Source organism: Grampus griseus, assembly GCF_964374135.1.
Source record: "Grampus griseus genome assembly, chromosome: 6".
Taxonomy (NCBI): Eukaryota; Metazoa; Chordata; class Mammalia; order Artiodactyla; family Delphinidae; genus Grampus; species Grampus griseus.
In genome coordinates, this window is record NC_139000.1 from 23,611,605 (window position 1) to 23,631,401 (window position 19,797).

Below are 19,797 nucleotides of genomic sequence, written 5' to 3' on the forward strand. Positions count from 1 at the left end.
AATCACTTAGGGCTGGGCACACAGTAGGTGCCCAATAAATGGTAATGGAACGAATGCCTGCGTGCATGCGCGAGGGGACACCGGGCTGCACAGAACTCGGCAAGAGAGCCCTGGTGGCCCTGGGAGACGCGTCCGAGCACACCGGCCTCGGGTGGGGGCGGGGGCGTCCCGCAGGGCGTTCCGGGAGCCCGCCCCCCGCCCGGCGCGCGGGCCCGTCGCGGCCAGCCGGGCCGGCGGGAGCCGCCCGCGGGCGGCACTGGGCATGCTCAGACGGCGACCAGGTCGCGCCGCGAGCGAGCTTCTGCGCCGCCCGCACGCGCGACCTACCTGGGCGCCCCGCGCCCCCAGATGCTGCAGGTACGGGCCGACGCGACCCCAGCGGGCTGGGGGCAGGGCATGGGGCCACCGGGGGCCGGGGTCGCGCTGGGCGCTGCCCCGCCCCCACCCTTCCCCAGGCGCGCGGCGAACGCGCGGGCGGGCTGGCGGACGCGGCGGCCCCGGGTTCCCGGCGCCTCGTCGGGGCGGGGAGGGGCGCCCTGGCCGCGCTCACCTGGTGGGGCGCGGGTGGGAGGGAGCAGGCCGGGCCGGGTGGGGCTGGGTCCCGGCGATCCGGGAGGGCCCAGCGGCCGGCGATCCGGGAGGGCCCAGCGCCGCCGCGACCGCGGCCCCTGCCCCGGCCGCCGAGGGGTCGCACAGCCCGCGTGGAGCCAGCCAAGCGCGGCGGCCAAACCTTCTCGGCTCCCAGGGCGAACTCGCCTCTCGGCTTTCAAAGATGGCATTTCCTGGGCCTGGCACGAACTCCAGCGCCAATAAATCCTCCCCGTTCCACGGATGATATGGAATAATTTATCAGGTACCTGCGATGAGACAGCTGCAGTGGGGGAGTGTATGTGAGAGCGCCCAGTCCCCCGGAAATTCCCGTTTTCAGCAACCTGAACTTACTGAGAAGTTGAGGTTGCCTTAAAAATTCATGGGAAGTTGAGAAGACTTGACACCTGGGTTTTCCGAGGTGGTGGAAAGAGCTTGTGACTCGGAAACTGGAGACCTCCATTCAGGTTGGGCTCCCTTTTGGCCAGCTGGTGACCTTGGGGCGAGTTGTCTAACCTCTCTGATCTTCATTTTCCTCCCCTGCAAACAGCCGGTAATAATGCCCACCTCACTGGGTTGTTGGGTGGATTAAGTGGGATAAATTATGTGGAGGTGTTTGGCACCGTGCCTGGCCAAAGCAAACAAGCAGTTGGCATGATGGGAATTTAACTCGTTTAGAGACCCTCGTGGCTCCCATTTCACCAGGAAATTGGAATTACGAAAGCATCTTCAGGGCCTAGTGCCAGATTGACAGACCCTGTCTTTGTGCCCTGGAGAACCTCTACTGAAATCTTTGGAAAAACAATTTAGCTGAATTGTAATCGGAGAGCACCTTCTTTAAAAGCAGTTTTATACATTCAGAAACTCCAGAAGTTGGCAGTTCAGCTTGACTTACAAAAGAGCTGTTTTGCAAGATGATCCATCTTGCAAGTGTTTAAGCAGATGATGCTTTGAAAGTAAAGCCTAGTTAGGAAGATTTCTGTTCTAAAAAGCTCCCAAACCCAGCTTTCAGTGATTATTGAAATTAGGGTTTCTTTCACAATGTTAACATTTGGGGTTCAGTAATTCTTTGTTGTGGGGCCTTTTCTATGCGTTGTAGGATGTTTAGCAGCGTCTTTGGTCTCCACCCAGTAGATTCCGGTAGCAATCCCTTTCCCTCAGTTGTGCCAACCAAAAATGCTTCCCGATGTCCCTCCCTGTGCGGGGGCAGGGTGCAAATTTTCCCTTTCTCCCCCCTTTAGAACCACCATGCTTTCTGTCATCAGCCTATCTGAGTTGTTTGAGAAGTTCATCTTATGTTTTTACTCTAATAACCAACCTTTGTATAGACTTGTAGAACTGCACAGAGTACATCCATGTGCATCAACTGATTTAACTTTTACAACTCCCCTGTGAGGCTGGTGTTATTCCCATTTTACAGGTGAGGAAACTGAGGCTTTGAGCAGTCAATTACACAGTACGTGGTGTAGCTGGGATATAACTCATGTCATCTGGTTCCACGGACAGGTCTTTTCCTTCTGCATCAGGCTGCTCTTTATTGTATTGAGACTTTCAAATAGGTGGCGTTCCTGATGATTAAATCAAGATGTAAAGTAGATTGGAAGCTGGAAACCTTTCTGGCTAGTTGAAAATTAACAACAGTAAGCTATTATCTGACAGAGAGTAGGTCATTCTAGTTAAATATTCTAGTTTATAGTAAGCTCCCATAAATCCTGCATACAGTTGATGGAATACCAATGTGCAGAGAATTAGAGTAGAATAAAACGTGCCTAATACTCTGTATTGATCCTGCCTTGTCCCTGGTGATTTGCTGTCTCCTAAAACCAACTCGTATATGCAAATTAGACATTAGCTGGAACGTAAAAGGTCAGGTTACTGAAGGCATCTCAGAGTGGCTGGAGTGGCTGAGGCATTCCGTTCAGCAAGTATTTATTGAGCTGCTTCTACATGGCAGATGCAGTGCTGGGTGGGGATGCAGAGTGGGCCAGTGGACTCCAGTGAACCCGGGGTGCCTGGAGAACTTCTCCTCAAGGAGAGGGCAGGTCTTGGCCAGGCCAGACACACAGGAGGCCAAGGTCAGGGACAGCTTGGGGAGGGAGAAAGAACCTAAGTTAACACAGAGTCCAATTCAGGATCCCACACTGCTTCACCATCCTTTTTTGAGCCCTCCATTTCCACATTTTATCATAGAGAAGGTATTCTGGTGGCTTTTAACATTCCCATTCAAGTGTCAGGAACCTGGTCAGAGATGAATCTTATCTCTGAAAGAAGTTGGGCTTCCAAGCTGGTAATTGGTCTCAGGGGATTGAGACCAGCTCCTTGATTGTTGACTGTGATCTGGGAGGTTCTGCATGCATTGTTTAATTTCAGTGTGCTCCCTCTCTCCTCTTACAGTTGAGGAAACTCAGCTAGCAAAGGTAGTGTGGGACCAGGAGCTAGAGGGACGAACTGGGACCTTCTGAACTTCGGGTCCAGGCACACGAGGAATTCCATTTTCTAGGATGGACATAATCTACCAGAGGACTTTGGGGACTGGAGGGAACAGGAAGACAAGGCACCCTACCCACCCCCCACCAACCTCGGGGTTTGTGGCATGTTGGGGGATGGGGGGAACCTGCGATTTGTGGTCCTTCCCTCTCTCCGTAGGTGAGTGCCTGTTGACCGTAATCCCAGGGCTCACCTTCCTTCCTTCAGACAATGGTCCTGGGAAGCAGGGCCACCCTCTTCATCTCTTCGCAGGGGCTGGAATGCCGAGGGCAATCCCCTGGCGTTGACAGGCTGGGAGTGTGGGGCAGCCAGCTGGTGTAGCTTCCCAAGCCTGGGCTCTTCTGACCAACTCTAATAGAGACAAGATCGGACCAGGTCAGTGTCCACTCTGCCCAGGTCTGGGTCCTGGCAACGGCAGACTGTGATCTCACAGGCATCTCCTTTCATCCGCCTGAGGGGGAACTAAAAGGGAGTGCTTGGTGGGTCCCTGGCTGAAATCTCATCTGGTCATGGGTTCCGAGACCCAGAGATCTTGCATCTCCATAGCTTCCGGTCATGCATGATGCACCTGTAATAGCCTTCCGCCTCCAGGGGGAGATCAGCTGTGAGCACAGATGTAACAGCAGATTCAGACCTTTACTGAGCCTATACTATGTGTCAGGCCCTAGGGTTACAGAGATGAAAGCTGAACCCGTCTTGGAAGGATTCATGGTGGAGTTGGGAAGACAGTGACATGGTGACATTTCTGTGTGAGTGTGTACACGCATGTGGGCATGCATGTGCTGTCTGTCTATGTGTCTGACAACTGCTTTAAAAGAGGATAGAGCTAGATGCAGGAGACCCCAATGGAGAGAGCCATTCATTCTGACGGGCATCAGGGTCGTTGGAGTAGTTGGCATTTGAATTCAGCCTTGAAGGTAGAAAAAGATGGTATTCAGGGGGCAGACAGAATGACAGATGCAAAGACTCAGAGGCATGAAGAGACCTCTCGTATTTCAGGAATGGTGACTCTTCCCAGGCCCAGCCTCCTGATCTTGGCTAATGCAGGACCCACCTCCTATAGTGAGGGTACCCCCCATCTCTGTACAGGGGCTTGGCCTCACTCATCCCGGGGTATGTGTCCATTCTCCTTGTTTGTCCTGCATAGGAGCGATGCCTCTGTGCTGTCTCCGAGGCATGAGCACCTTCTGCCAGGGATGCCTCTGGTTTTAGTTATTACACACTGATATGACACTTACTAGCTTCCAGGCAATGTTCTGAGTGCTTTCCAAATATTAATCTTTTCATCTTTGTAGCAACCCTCTGGCCATGCTGCTTCCCTGAGTACTGGCCACTGGGTAGGTAGGTGGGGGCAGAGCTCACGTCCCCGGTCTGTGTCCCTCTGTGGACGATGCTCTCATCGTGATACAGCTTCTCCTGGCTGCGGTTTACATCGATGTGCCAGGAAGCAGCCAAGTCTGAGAGTCCTGATGGAGTGCTGACTGCCCCGGATTTTTCTCCCTGACCCCGTTTCCTTCAGGGGGCCAGCAGGGCTCCACTGGCTACATTTTCTGAACCAAAGACTGGGCTCTGTAGTCTGAGAAAGAATGTTTGTGCTGCGTCTTTGTGCAAGAGGAGGCCTGGGAGGTGTTGTTTGGATACTGAGAGTGGAATTTTTGAGACATTTCGATGGTTTATGTGGAAAGTTAGAACAGAACATTTGAAATTGGGATAGTCCTGGAAAATTCAGGTCCCGTGATTTACTGTCAGGATACACAAGCTTTTAGTAAATAGTTAAGCGATGTGTAGTTTGAATTTTCTGTACTGAGCCTCTTGGAGCCTCAAAATGGAATAAATAGTACCTTCTAGCCCCAGAATCTTGCTAATACTTACCAGCCCCAGTTTACAGATGGGATGAGAAAACTGAGGCTCAGAGAGATGAAATGACTCCTGGAAGGGCACACTGCTCTACGAGGACAGCCAAGGTTTGAACTCAAGTCTGTCCCCAGGCGAATACTTGACTGTAAAATGAGGATAATAATAGAACCTGTTTCCGTTAAAGGAGCTAATGACTGAAAACCCACTCAGGTAGAACTTGGCACAGAAAAGGGTCCCCTCCCTTTGTGTTTGTGCCGCTGACCCGCAGACAAGCGCCTTGTTTAGCCTTCGATGCTGAGAGTGGCTGTCGCGAGTGATGGCCTGCTCCCAGAGCAGGGCTGAGGGCCCGGCTCACAGGGCTAGAGGGACGTTCCAAGGGGCAGGGTCCAGGACCAGAAAGGGGCTGTGGCCAGCTGGGTGCTGTGTTGACGAAAGGCACTGGTCTGACTTAGAGAGAGGAGTGTGAAGACCTGGTCCCTGCACGCTACTTCCCTCAGGTGAGTCAGCCTCGGTCTAGACCTGAGGGTCTTGGTGGGAGAGGCAGCAACCAGCTCTGTCAGCCATCCCTTGACCCGAACCACTGGTGGGCCTAGAGTGGAGATAATGACAGCGTGAGCTCAGGTCTTGCTCGCTTTGCTCCCCCCACCATTCCCTCCCCAGGTCTGGTTATCAAATTCATACATGGTTGCTGTAGAAAATTAAGGTGTCAGGGAGCAATGGAAAAATCCTGCATGGTGTTCTTCCTGGAAGCAGCTCTCACCACCACCATCACCACCATGGAGGACTCCGCATGCCAGCCTGTTCTCTGCTGCAGCCGAGGGGGTCTTTCAAAGCTGCTTCCTTTTGCTTTTAGAATAAAAGACAAAACTAATGTTGGCATCTCCTGCAGGCCCTGGTGTACATGCTTTGGTCCCCATGCTTTCTCTGCTCACAGGGCCAGTGAGAACCTGGAACCTTCCTCCCCTCCTGCCCAGTTAACTCATTCTTTGGGCCTTGGCTGCATGATTGTAGATGCCTCCCTTCGCCTTCCTGCTGTGGGTAAAACTGCCTGCTGTAAACGCTCACATTCTGGCCCCCAGGTCTCTCTCCTTTCACAGCACTTTTCACAGTTGCAATTTTGTGCTTAATTAGTGTAATTATTTGTATTAGTACCCGTCTCCCCAGCTACCCTGTGAGCTCTGTGAAATCAGGGTCTCTCTTCCTTTAAACACACATGCACACACCACACACACACTTTCTTTGAGACTTCTTTTTTTTCTTTTAACTTTTTATTTTGACCTAATTCAGACTTACAGAGAAGTTCCAAGAATAGAACAGAGAACTCCCATATACGCTTCACCCAGATTTGTCAGATGTTACCGTTTTATCACATTTATTTTATTCTTCTGTCTGGGTGTACATTTTTTTCCTAAACCATTTGAGGATCATTTATAGCGTCTTCCTTTCCCCCTAAATACTTCAGTGTATTTCCTAAAACCAAGGACATTCTCCTATATAACCATGGTACACTTTTTAAACAAGAAATCAGTATTGCTGCAGTACTGTTATCTAATCTACAGGCCTACGGGCTTTGCCAGTTGTCTTGGTAGTGTTCTTTGTAGCAAAGAAAACCCCAGATCGTGCGTTGCAGGTGCTTATGTCTCTTCAGTCTCCTTTAAATTAGAGCAGTTCCTCAGGCTTTCTTTGTCTTTTGTGACCTTGACATTTTTGGAGAATACAGGCCAGTTATTTGGTAGAATTCTCCTCAGTTTGAGTCTGTTTTAACCCACCATGTGTCTTCAATGCCCCTGACACATCAAATGCACTCAGTTAACATTTGCTGAATGAAAAAAGTCAGCAGGTTGTCTAGTCTCCCCCACTCCCACTCCTTTCAGCAGAAGGATGTTTTGGGTTTTTTTGTTTTTTTTAATTTATTTTTGGCTGCGTTGGGTCTTTGTTGCTGCACGCGGGCTTTCTCTAGTTGCGGCGAGTGGGGGCTACTCTTCGTTGCTGTGCGCGGGCTTCTCATTGCAGTGGCTTCTCTTGTTGGGGAGCACAGGCTCTAGGCATGCGGGCTTCAGTAGTTGTGGCACGCAGGCTCAGTAGTTGTGGCGCACAGGCTTAGTTGCTCCACAGCACGTGGGATCTTCCTGGCCCAGGCCTCGAACCTGTGTCCCCTTGCATTGGCAGGCGGATTCTTAACCCCTGTGCCACCAGGGAAGCCCAGAATGTTGTTATTTAGTTGCCATCTTGCTGTATATAGATTTGAATCTTGCTACTTTAATTTTTATGCATTTATTTTTTACTGGAAGTATAGTTGACATACAATATTATGTCAGTTTCAGGTGAACAACGTAGAGATTCGACATTTGCCTACATTATGAAATGATCACCACGATAAGTCTAGTAACCATCTGTCCCCATACAAAGCTATTACATAGTGTGGTCTACATTCCTTAAGCTGTATATTACATCCCTGTGGCTTATGTATTTTATAACTGGAAGTTTGTACTTCTTAATCCCTTCACCTAGTTTGCCCAACCTATCCCCCCACCCCCTGCAACCATCTGTTTGTCCTCTGTATCTATGAGTCTATTTCTGTTTTGTTTCATTTGTTCTTCTGTTTTTTTAGATTTCACATGTAAGTGAAGTCATACAGTATTTGTCTTTCTCTGTCTGGCTTACCTCACTTAGCATAATACCCTCTAGTTCAGTGGTCCCCAACCTTTTTGGCACCAGGGACGGGTTTCGTGGAAGACAGTTTTTCCATGGATGGCAGTGGGAATGGTTCAGGCGGTAATGCGAGCAATGAGGAGGGATGGGGAGCGATGCGGAGGGGTGGGGAGCGAAGGGGAGCAGTGGGGAGCGATGGGGAGGGATGGGGAGCGATGGGGAGTGAAGGGGAGCGATGGGGAGGGATGGGGAGCGAAGGGGAGCAGTGGGGAGCGGCAGATGAAGCTTTCCTCGCTCACCCACTGCTCACCTCCTTCTGTGCTGCCTGGTTCCTAACAGGCCGCGGCCCAGTATCGGTCTGCAACCCGGGGGTTGCGGACCCCTCCTCTAGATCCGTGTTCCCACAAATGGCAAGGTTTTATTCTTTTTTATGGCTGAGTAATGTTCCATTGTATATATACACCACATCTTCTTTGTCCGTTCATCTACCCTGATATTCTTTTTTAATAACACAGCTTTCCCCACAAAAGAGAGGCTTCCCCCAGGGATAGTGAGCTGCTGTCTCTGCAGGAATACAAGCGGACGCCGGGCCATGGCTTGGCAGGGACGCTAGAGTGGAGAACAGAACATTTGGTGAGGGGCAAGACTCAGCCTGCACGTTCCTCCTGACACTGAGTGCCTTCTCCAAATGCAACTCTGACTTCCCAGGCCGAGGGGCCCAAGAATAAGGTAACTAGAATTTCTAATCCAAACCAGAACGTTTTGAGAATAAATGAGGAGCTGTTAATAATTGCATCTAGTCAAGTAACTTCAACTTGGGCTGTCCTGGACAAATCAGGATATGTGGTCACTCTACCCAAAGGTGACTTTGAAGTTGGAGATCAGTGCCTGGGGATCAGCCTAGAAAACCCTCTAGCAGTAGGAATTTTCTGCCTGGACAAAGCGAAACTCATCTCCCTGGCATTGCCTGCCAGGCCCATATTAGTGGCTTTGGTCCTCTCTGTGGTTGCACCTCCCTTGGTGTGCCCCTCCCAGCCTTTCTCCTGCTACATCCACTTTGTTTCAGCCCTCCCCTCACCTGTTCCTTCCTGCCACAGGGACTGAGAGAGCCTGGAACATCACTTCCAAACCCAGGCTGGATGGAGGAGGGGGGATGGGGTTTGTGATACATGCACAGGGGGGAAAACAGGCCAGCTGTGCTTCCTACTGACCCAATTTTAATGGAATTTAAGAGCCAGGGTGTGTAAGTGAGGTATGGCTGGAGACCAGAGTTTCCCTAGACCTAATCTTTCCCACCCGGCCCCCGCCACGCTCACACTTCCACCTGTCTTTCGTGCGCAGACACCCAGGTTCCTCTTCCAGCCCTAGTTCTGAGATCAGAACCGTGTTGCTGGTCTTTGGCAGAGGCACGGAAGCAGCTGGCATTGGGGACCCAGGCACAAGAGGATGGGCATTGAATGACTAGAAGGTGCAGAGAAGGACTTGGATGCAGAGAGACCAGGCAGGAAACCAGCATCTAGGGAGTCTGGTAACAAGGCCAATACAGGGTCATTTATCAGGAAGCCTAGAGTTGCAGTATTGAATGCCTGACACTTGGTCACAGGGGCAGGCACTGGTGTCTGATTAGTCCAGTTCCTTAACTCATTTTCTGCCTAGCAAAAAACACGAACTCTGCCTTCCTGGATTAAAAAGTGTAGGCATACCTCATTGTATTGGGCTTCGCAGATACTGTGTTTTTTACATTGAAGGTTTATGGCAACCCTGCATCAGTCAGGTCTCTCGGTGCCATTTTTCCAACAGCATTTGCTCACTTCGGGTCTCTGTGTCACCTTTTGGTCATTCTCGCAATATTTCAAACACTCTACTGGCAAAAGGTAATGAGTCACTGAAGGCTCAAATGATGGTTAGCATTTTTTTTAGCAATAAAATATGTTTAATTAAGGTATGTATATTGTTTTTTAGACATAATGCTGTTATACACTTAATAAACTACAGTATAGTGCAAACATAATTTTTATATGCACTGGGAAACCAAAAAAATGTGTGTGACTCTTTTTATTGCGATATTTGCTTTATTGCGGTGTTCTGGAACGGAACCCACAGTATCTCTGAGGTATGCCTGTTTTATAGGGTGAAAATGTGAAGGTATAGAGATTTTCTGGGGCATCCTAGTCCTGTGGACTTCAAGAACATGGTCCAGTGCAGTATAGTGTTTTTATAACTCCAGGCATTGGTGGCTTTAAGGGAAAAGCCAGTTAGAATTTCTAGTTATTAGAATGCAAGATACTAGCACTTACTGAACTTTGAAAATTTTTCTGGTTAACTGTGATACTATGTTTACTGGTTAAAAATGTTCTCCCCCACCCCACCCAGGCATAGCTATGTAAAAGCATTGAGTTTGAGGTCACCTTTTACAGGACAGAGAGGGTCACACAGTGTCTGAACTGGAAAGGACCTCAGAAGAATCTTTTCCAGCTCCCTCTCTTTACAGGTGGGGAAACTGAGGCATGCTCAGGGCACACAGATAGTCACAGAGCAGGGACTGGTACCTGAATCATATAGTTTCCAGCCCCCAGATCTTGGGTGTGTTTTCTAGATATCATCTAAGGAAGTTTATTAAATACACTGTATATTTCTATCATTTTGTTAACATCTTTTGGCATTTGTCTAACTGTAGAAATAAGCTGTATTGGCATCAAAGTATTAATAGTTGTGCATTTCTTGCTCTTTTATGTAGAAGTTGCTAGGCTGATTTTTTTTTTGATTAATTTATTTTTGGCTGCATTGAGTGTTCGTTGCTGTGCTCGGGCTTCTCATTGCGGTGGCTTCTCTTGTTGTGGATCTCGGGCTCTAGGCATGTGGACTTCAGTAGTTGTGGCATGCGGGCTCAGTAGCTGTGGCTCGTGGGCTCTAGAGCACAGGCTCAGTAGTTATGGTGCACAGGCTTAGTTGTTCCGCGGCATGTGGGATCTTCCTGGACCAGGGCTCAAACCCATGTCCCATGCACTGGCAGGTGGATTCTTAACCACTGCACCACCAGGGAAGCCCTGCTAGGCTGATTGTTTTTTTTTCGTTTTTATGTAAGAAGATGATATATACCTTCCATTGAGTTTCTGTATTCTGTACTACTGTTTCTCAAACTTTAGCACATCAGAATCGCCTTTTAAAACACAAGCTGCTATGCCCCACCCGCAGAGTTTCTGAGTCAGTGGGTCTGAATCAGACTCAGGTGAGGCCTCAGAATTTGCATTTCTTTTTTTTTTAGCACTTTTTTTAAACTTTTTGGCCAGGCCACATGGCCTGCGGGATTTTAGCTCCCCGACCAGGGATCAAACCTGTGGCCCCTGCAGTGGAAGCCTGGAGTCTTAACCACTGGACTGCCAGGGAAGTCCCATAATTTGCATTTCTAACAAGCTCCTCAGTGATGCTGCTGGTCCAGAGACCGGGGACCATCCTTTGAGGATCGCTGCCCCAGGCTTCGTGATAGTTCCAGATGGTGTGCTCTGTGCTTTACAGCCAGCTGGGCCCTCCTTGCTGCCCAACCAGCCCTCTGTCCTCCCTGTTGCTCCCATGCCAGCCAGCCTAGCTTCTCCACTCTCTCTGGGTCTCCTACCTGTTGCCCTCCCCTCTCCAGATGACCCCGCCACCTGTGGCCCTGGGATGCTCAGGGCCGTCTGGAGGGAGCTTCCTCACCTTTCCTCCTCCCTCCTTCATTTTCTCTTTCTTCCTTTCTTCCAGTTTGAGAAATGAGTGTCTCTGGCTCTGGCTTACCTCTCCACTTCCAGTTGAAAACTGTCCTCCCATCACCAAAAAAAAAAAAAAAGCCTTCTCCCAGCCCGGCCTTACCATTAGGTCACCGCCCCATCACTCCCTTCCTTTCACTGCCAAGCCTGCTGGCGGAATAGTTTACAGTCGCAGAAAAAGATTGGCTCTCACCTCTCTTGACATAGACATGCTATTCAATTCCAGAAGTTCAGGTTTTCTATACCTATGCTGGAAGAAAGACAGTTTTTTTAAGGGTTTTTTTTGTTTGTTTTTTTTTGGCTGCATTGGGTCTTTGCTACCGGGCGCGGGCTTTCTCTAGTTGCGGCAAGCGGGGGCTACTCTTCATTGCAGTGGGCGAGCTTCTCATGTGGTGGCTTCTCTTGTTGTGGAGCACGGGCTCTAGGTGTGCAGGCTTCAGTAGTTGTGGCATGTGTGCTCAGTAGTTGTGGCACGCAGGCTCAGTAGTTGTGGCGCGCGGGCTCTAGGGCATGTGGGCTTCAGTAGTTGTGGCTCAAGGGCTTAGTTGCTCTGCAGCATGTGGGATCTTCCCGGACCAGGGCTCGAACCCATGTCCCCTGCATTGGCAGGTGGATTCTTAACCACTGCGCCACCAGGGAAGTCCCAGAGAGACATATTTTTTTTATTTGTGGTAAAATACACATAACATAAAACTTACCATTTTAACCATTTTTAAGTGTATATACAGTTCCGTGGCATTAAGCACAGTCACACTTGTGTGCTACCATCACCACCATGCATCCACAGAACTCTCTTCATCTTACAAAACTGAAACTCTACCCACTGAATACTAACTCCCCATTCCCTCCCCGACCCCCCACCCCATCCCTGGCAGCCACCCTCTACTTTCTGTCTCTATAATTTTGTCTACTCTAGGTACGTCATATAACTGGAATCATGCAGTACTTGCCGTTTTGTGATTGGCTTATTTCACTTAGCATAATGTCCTCCAGGTTCATCCATGTTGTCACATGTGTCAGAATTTTCTTCCTTTTTAAGGCTGAGTAATGCTCCATTGAACGTACATACAACGTTTTGTTATTCAGTCATCTGTCAATGGATGCCTAGGTTGCTTCCACCTTTTGGCTATTGCAAGTAGTGCTTCTATGAACATGGGTGTACCGAAGGACACAATTCTGATTAAAGGGGGCTTGCAACCTCAGGTGAGATGTTTAGGCATTTATTTATCTAGCAGTCTCAGCTTTATCTATCGCCTGCATCCCCCAGCCCATTGTCCCCAGGCTTCCCCACCTGCCCCTTGAGCAACACTGCCCTTGCTGTGATGGCCAGGAACCGCTCACTTGTCAAGGTCAGTGGCATTTCATCACTCAGACCATTTGCTCTTTGTGCCGATGCCCCCCTGCTGGGGCTTCTGTGATGCAGCTCCCCTCCTGCCTCCCCACCCACCCTGGCTCATCCTCTGCTCTCTGGCTCCTTTTCCCTCTGTTCTGTCGTCCTGCAGGCCTTCCTGGGTGAGCACACCTTATCCCATCATCAGGGGCTCACAGGTCTGCTCCAGCCTGGTCATCTCTGTGTGTGTATCACATCTGAACATCTCCCCCTGAGCGTCCCCAGGTCCCTCTTCTGCATGTGCATGTCCAAAGCAGAGCTCTGCACCTTCCTCCTTAAAAATGTTCTCTCTGTAAGTGACGTGTCTTCCAGCATAGAAACCCCAGGGTCTCCCTTCACTCCTACAGCTGCACTGGACAAAGCCCTCCCATCACACCTCAGCCCCTCCTCCAACCTGCCCCTCCTTCCCCCCACTAAAACTGGGTGGGTTCACACACTTCTCCCATTTGCCTCTCTCCCCAGTGGGTCCCTAACATTTATACCTGCTTCATGTTGTTGCCAGAAAGTGTTCCCTGCAGAAGCACTAAGATCACCTCTTCTCTGCGGGTCCCATGTCGCCTGGCTCCCTCCGGCGTTGCTTTCCCCCGTCTCTCCCCCTAACCCTGCTGGTGATATGCTCTAAGCCAGGGCTTCCCAAGCGTTAGTGCTAACATGCAGATTCTGATTCGAGGGGCCTGGGGGGTGGGCCCTGCCTTCTGCATCCCTACCAGGCCCTCCAGGTGGTGTTGAGACTGTGGCCAGAGACCACATGTTGAGTAGCTGGACTCCAGAATAGATCTGTGTATGACAAAGTGTGTATCACAAATAAAGTGTTTTTGGTCTATAAATAATGCAGGAATTTAAAATTTTTGTGTTGTAATTTTAACGTTTTCTGTTTTATACAAAGTTAATCTTAAATTTTTTCGATCATAAGGCAGATTCCCTTGTTGCAGTGACTATTTGCTACTAAAAGACATTTTCAAAGACTAAGAAAGGCTTTAGTTTCTTAAGAGTTACCATATAGGTCCAGGTGAATGAATATATGGGGGGTTGAGAATGTTTCCCCATTAAAGGGGTACATGTTCGGGGTCGGGCCCCCCCTTGTGAGCATCCCCAGGGCAGAGACCTTCTCTTCCTCAGCTCCATCCCCAGGGCCCTGCTGGGCCTCCTCAGGATGTGGGCTGAAGGGTAAGGAGGCAAGTCGAGGCCTCCTCTTGGAGATGATGGTGGAAACTGGTGATTTGATGTGGGAAGACTGGGCTTGGAAGGGAGCCCTGTCAAAGGAGGGGAGGGAAAGGGTTCTTGGCAGCTGGCCTTGTTGAGGCCTGTTTCGTGACTTTTAATAGGGTTTTGCTGTGGAGGAGCCGCTTGGGAGAAAACTGCTGGTGGACGTGTCCCCTGGTGCTGGGCTTCCTCCTGGAGAGGGCAGGGGAAGGGAGGGGAGGGGAAGGGAGGGGAGGGGAGGGGAAGGGAGTGGGGGGGAGGGGAGGGGAAGGGAGTGGGGGGAGGGGAGGGGAGGAGAAGGGAGGGGGAGGGGAGAGGAGGGGAGGGGAGGAGAAGGGAGGGGGAGGGGAGGAGAGAGGAGGGAAGGGGGAGGGGAGGGGAAGGGGGAGGGGAGGGGAGGGGGAGGGGAGTGGAGGGGAGGGGAGGGCAGGCAATGGAGCCGAGCAAACTTGGGGGGCTCTGACTGCATTGGCTGCTTCAGGAGGGTCGGAGAAGCATGTCTCAAGTGGTGAAGGATCAGGTTCATGAGTGAGGGGAGGGGGTGGATGTCAGGGAAGGGGGTAGGCGTTGGGGGCCAGCCTGCTCCAAAAGCTTCACTGCTCCTGCTGTCCCATTAGTCTCAGCAATTTAGTCCATCGTTGAAGGGCTTCATGATCTGGCCCCTGCTTGCCTCTCCCACTGTTCTGTGACTTTCCCCCTCGTTTCTAGGTCTGGCCAAAGGACTGTTCCCCGTTAAAATAGGTGTACCACCTCCTCCTGAGCCCTGTGGTGTGCACTGTTATCTCTTGGTGCAAGTTGTAAGCTGGAGCTGTCTCCGGACCCCCTCTCACTAACTCCGTGACCCCAGCGAGCCTCCTGGCGTTTTGATGTCCTCGTTTCCACAGTGGGGATGACAGGCGTCCCCGCCTCACGAGGCTGGGTGAAGATTCCAGGATGACAAGGGCTTCTCCCAGTGGCACATGGTGATTACTCAGGAAGTACTGGTGGTCCGTCACTGCCTGCCATCTGTCCCTCTCAGTGAGCTTGTCAGAAGGACCGTAGCGTGGCACTTGTCCCCAGGTGGAGCCCCGGTCTCAGATGGAGAGGGCTGTGACCCATGCATGCTGCCCTGGGCAGGGTGGGGCCAGAGTGATGCCGTTGTGGGGTGGACCCCCTGGGGGTGGTGTGTCAGCTCACTGCGTGGATGTTGAAGACACCAAGAGTTGGCAGCTGGCAACAGAGTGAAAGGAGGAAAGCTGAAGGCCTGGGGGAGTTGAAATGGGTCGGCGAGCAGGACCTCTCAGGCTTTAATGTGCAGGCGAACAGGATACCGTAGGCCTGGGGCCGGGCGTGAGATTGCGCATTCCTAACGGGCACCTGGGTTGATAACAGTGCTGCCAGTCTGGACACCACCGTGAGTGGCATTGGTCAGGAATATGACACATGGTGGCGAGGCTCATGGAGAAGAGCATATGGAGGAAGTGAAGTAAGCTCAGCTGCGTGGCCGTCTCCCCAGCCCCGTGGAGCACGTGCACCCAGGCGTCTGGGGTGTGGAGGGTTAGACGGGAATCAGACTGTGGGTGATGGACAAGGGGCAGCAGGAGCCCCTGCAGGTTTGGGGATAAACGTTGGGTGATTTGATTTTGCCGTTTGATACTCCATCCTTCAAGGTGTAGTTTTGCCATTAGAATCCCCTTAAAAGCTGTTTGCATGGGCTCGAGGATGAGCTGTGGTCATACCCTAGACAAAGCCCCAGCAGCCAGTGGCACACACCTGACTTAACAGAAGCACTCCCCACACTGGAAGGTGATGATTTGATTATTCCTGCATCTCTCTCTGAGACAGTCTCTTCCTCACCTCTGAACCCCAGCACCTGCCGTGGAGCCTGGCCACAGCTGGGGCTCATTAAATGTCTGTGGCATCATAGGGAGTGAGCTCAGAGTGTTCACGCAGGAAGAACACATAAAGCCCTGTGGCTGAAAGAGCGGGGGTACCAAGCACTGAGTCAGGTGCCTGGGAGAGTGGTGGTGTGGATGGGAGAAGATGGTGTAAGCCGTCAGCAGGACCTCAGCTAAACGTGCCAGGACCGTCTTCGGAAGATAGAACAGGGACTCGGAAAGGATGAGTGCTGGGGATCTGGATTGGGGCATCCGTTGTGAGAGATGGGCTGTGGGTTTTCTGGAGTGGTGGAGGCTTCAACGGGAGGATGGGAATTTCAGCCAAGAAACCACTGGTTTGATCCAGGAACCCAGAGCAAACCTGATTTTCCACTTCCTTCAGGAGAGGGCAGGTGTCCAGATTTATGCAAATGGAGGATTAAGAAATCTCTCCCTGTGCATCGGCGTGCCATAAGCAGCGCTTCCCAAGGCTGGGTGGAGCCAGCAGGTTGAGGCCCATTGTGTGGCAGGGGCTAGAGACACAGCTGTTGGCATGTTGAACCTCAGCCATGGAAGGAAGGGCCCCCTGAGGCGGGGGTCTAACTCCCTGAACCTCAGACCCCTGTGAGTTGGGGTCAACCTTATTTTGCTGAGAAGGAAATGGAGTCTCAGAGAGGTTCAGCAACTTGCCCACAGTCACACAGCTGGGAGGCAGAGGAGTCAGGCTACAACGTGGGTCCGTGGGCCAGGGGAGTGTCAGGTGGGGCAGCCCAGCCTGGGAGCGGGGTTTCTGGGGGAGGAGTGACAGGTATGGCAGCGGGGCCAGGGCTGGGGCAGGGTGGGGAGGGCTGCGGGTACCAGGCGCTGGGGGCAAGCGGGAGGAAGAGGAAGAAGCAGGGTCAGGTGAAGGCAGAAAGGGGCGAGGAGGTGACCAGGTGTCACGGGAGGGAGGTTTAAGCAGTTACACACCCTCGGCTCGAATGAGGTATCGGGTGACAGCATTTTAAGTTCTATCAGTTTGATTTTTGAACTCTTTCTTGCTCATGGAAAACTTAGGCACTACAGAAAATTTGAAAGAATAGACAGACTAACAGTTTCCACGGTCTTGTGAGTTCCTTCATACTTTATACAATGACTTATAGTTGTGGTCACACTGTAGGTACACTTTTGTAACCAGCCTTTTTTACTTAATATTCTAACGTTTTCCATGTCATTATGAAGTCTTCATGGATATCCGTGGCTGTTTTATGATTTACTTAACTGGCCGTCTAAACTTGGAAATTGGCTTTTTTGGTGTAATTTTCAATGTTATGTCTCTGGAGGAAGATCTTTGCAAATAAAACTTTCATGTATGGATGTATCCTGACAGTAGGTTCCTAGAAATGGAATTACTGGTCAAACCACCTCCCAGCATTGTTGGAATGATATGCTGTTAGGAGTGCTGACACGAGCCTTCTAGGAGTGCAGGTGTCAGCCTTGTGCACACTAGCTGTTCACTCAGTGCATGTGTGTGTATCTCACAAGCATTTATTAAGTGCCTGTGAGGAGAGACTCCATTTTCTGTGGCCAGGCCAGCACCGTAGCGGCTGCCGGCATCTTGGGCTTGGCTGGGACGTGTGGGAAGTTTGATGGCACGTGATGTCCCAGCTCTGCCTGCCCAGGAGCCCGGGACAGGCAGCGCTCTGTGGCCGCGGGGTTCAGGCAGTGCTCACGCGCGGGTCTGGAGCTGCCTGCCTTCCCCACTGTCACGCTTAGGGACATGGAAGTACTGAGTGTGATGCTCCCATTTTGTCCTTTTATCCATGTCATTCGCAGATACTCAGGCTTGCTAGGCACTGCTCCGGGTGCTAGGGGCACAGCAGTTAACAACAAAGTCCCTGCCTTTAAGGAACTTCCATTCTAGTGTGAGGTAGGAACGTGGGAATTGGGAGGAAACAGTCAGTGAACATACTTGATATGTCTAGCGGTGATAAACGCTAAGGAGAAGGGCGCAGTGAGAGGTCTGGACGGCCTCACTGATAAGACACCTGGCTCGCTCTAAGACACTTAGAGCGAGCCAGGTGGAGGATGTCTGAGAGAAGGGAGTTCCAAGCAGAGGGAACAGCAACTGCGAACACCGGAGGTGGGAACGAGCTTGTAACAACTGGGTACAGGGCAGGGGCAATGTGGCTGGAGCAGAGAGTGAGCAGGTGACGTGCTACGGGAGGCAGACAGTGAGGGGGCCCTCGTGTAGCAGAATGAGATCCAGGACCCGGAGTTCATTTTTCCATTGGCAGGTTTTGGAGCCAGAGGACCATCTGGAACAGTTGAGGCTAACCTGGTGCCTTTCTTGGATTTCCAGTGGGTGATCACGCAGGCCTGTGTTTGGTGGGAAAGCTCTGGGAGTGGAAGCCCAGGCTTTGGGAAGTCACTGGCTCCGTCAGCCCTTTGGTTTCCTCCTCTGTGCGATGAAGGACTTGAACTAGGAAACTGGTAAGGGCGTATTGAGCTTTCCAGGGCTGAGACCCTCTGTCCTGTTCTCAGTTAAGTGCTGGTTAGATCTTGGATTGTTTTAGTTGAACTAATAAGAGTATGTAAGTGCAATTGTTGATACGTATTTACTTCTTAGTATGGATGGCCGATCAGGTTTACTTTGTTACAGATAAGTCTTTCAGCCAGCTGTGGGTGGTCTTATAGTAGTGACGAGAAGCAGGTGGGGGATGGAGGGTACTCCCCCCCACCAAGTGGTTTATCCACTCAACTGTCCATTTATCCCACAGTTAATTATTGAGCACCTGCTGGGTACCAGGCACCGGGTCGTGGTCTTTAAAAGACCCAGACCCTGCCTTCATGAAGTTCACAGTCTAGTGCAGCAATGCTAGCTCTGCCAGAGGTTCATGGTGGGGAGGGACCCTGGTCAGAAAGACCAGGGTGCCTCCTACCTCTTGCCATAAACAAAAATTAAGTCAAAATGGATCAGTGCCCTAAATATAAGAGCTAAAGCCATGGAACTCTTGAGAAAAAACAGGGATAAACCTTCATGACCTTGGAGTTAGCAGTGGATTCCTGGATATGACACCAAAGCACAAGCAACAAAAGAAAAATAGATAAATTGACTTCATCAAAATTAAAAACCTTTGTGTCTCTAAAGACATCAAAAAAGTGAAAAGACAGCCTACATAATGGGAGAAAATATTTGCAAATCCTATCTGGTAAAGGTTTAACATTAAGAATATATAATGAACTCCTATAACTAATCCAAATTAAGATAAACAACCCAATTTCCAAATGGGCAGAGGACTTGAATAGACATTTCTCTGAAGATCTACAAATGGCCAATAAGCACATGAAAAGTTGCTTAACATCAGTAGTCATTAGGAAAATGCAAATTAAAACCACAGTGAGCTATCACGTGACATCTATTAGGATGGCTATTATCAAAAGTATAGGTAAGGATGTGGAGAAATTGGAACCCTCTTATATGGCTAGTAGGAATGTAAAATGGTGCAGCCTCTGTAGAAAGCAGTTTGGTGGCCCTTCAAAAGGCCAAACATAGAATTCCTGTATGACCCGGCAATTCCACTCCTAGGTATATACCCAAAAGTAGATGTTTAGACAGAAATGTCATTGCAGCACTATTTACAACAGCCAAATGGTGGAACCAGCTCAAGTGTCCACAGATGAATGGATAAACAAAATGTGGTCTCTCCATACAATGGAATATTATTCAGCCTTGAACAGGAATGCAGTTCTTATACATGCTACAGCACGGATGAACCTTAAACATTATGCTAAGCCCACTTATGAAATACCTAGAATAGGCAAATTCATAGAAAGTAGATTAGAGGTTGCCAGAGGTTGGGGGAGGGAGTAGGGAATTATTGCTTCATGGGTGCAGAGTTCCTGTTTGGAGTAATGGAAGAGTTCGGGGAATAGATCGTGGTGTTGGTTGCATAACATCGTGAATATAATTAATGCCACTGAATTGTACACTTAAAAATGGTTGAAGCGGCAAATTTTATGTTCTGTTTAACCACAGTTT

At 50.4% G+C, this 19,797-nt stretch overlaps 1 protein-coding gene across 1 annotated transcript in view; it reads left to right on the forward strand.

Annotated features, from left to right (window-relative positions):
- The first annotated feature begins 255 nt into the window (after positions 1-255).
- Positions 256-19,797, forward strand: part of PTPN3 (protein tyrosine phosphatase non-receptor type 3) — a 109,289-nt gene continuing 89,747 nt past the window's right edge. Inside the window, exon 1 of the mRNA XM_082657154.1 lies at positions 256-357. The gene's annotated coding sequence lies outside the window, so the exon portion shown is untranslated. The remainder of the gene's footprint in view (positions 358-19,797) is intronic.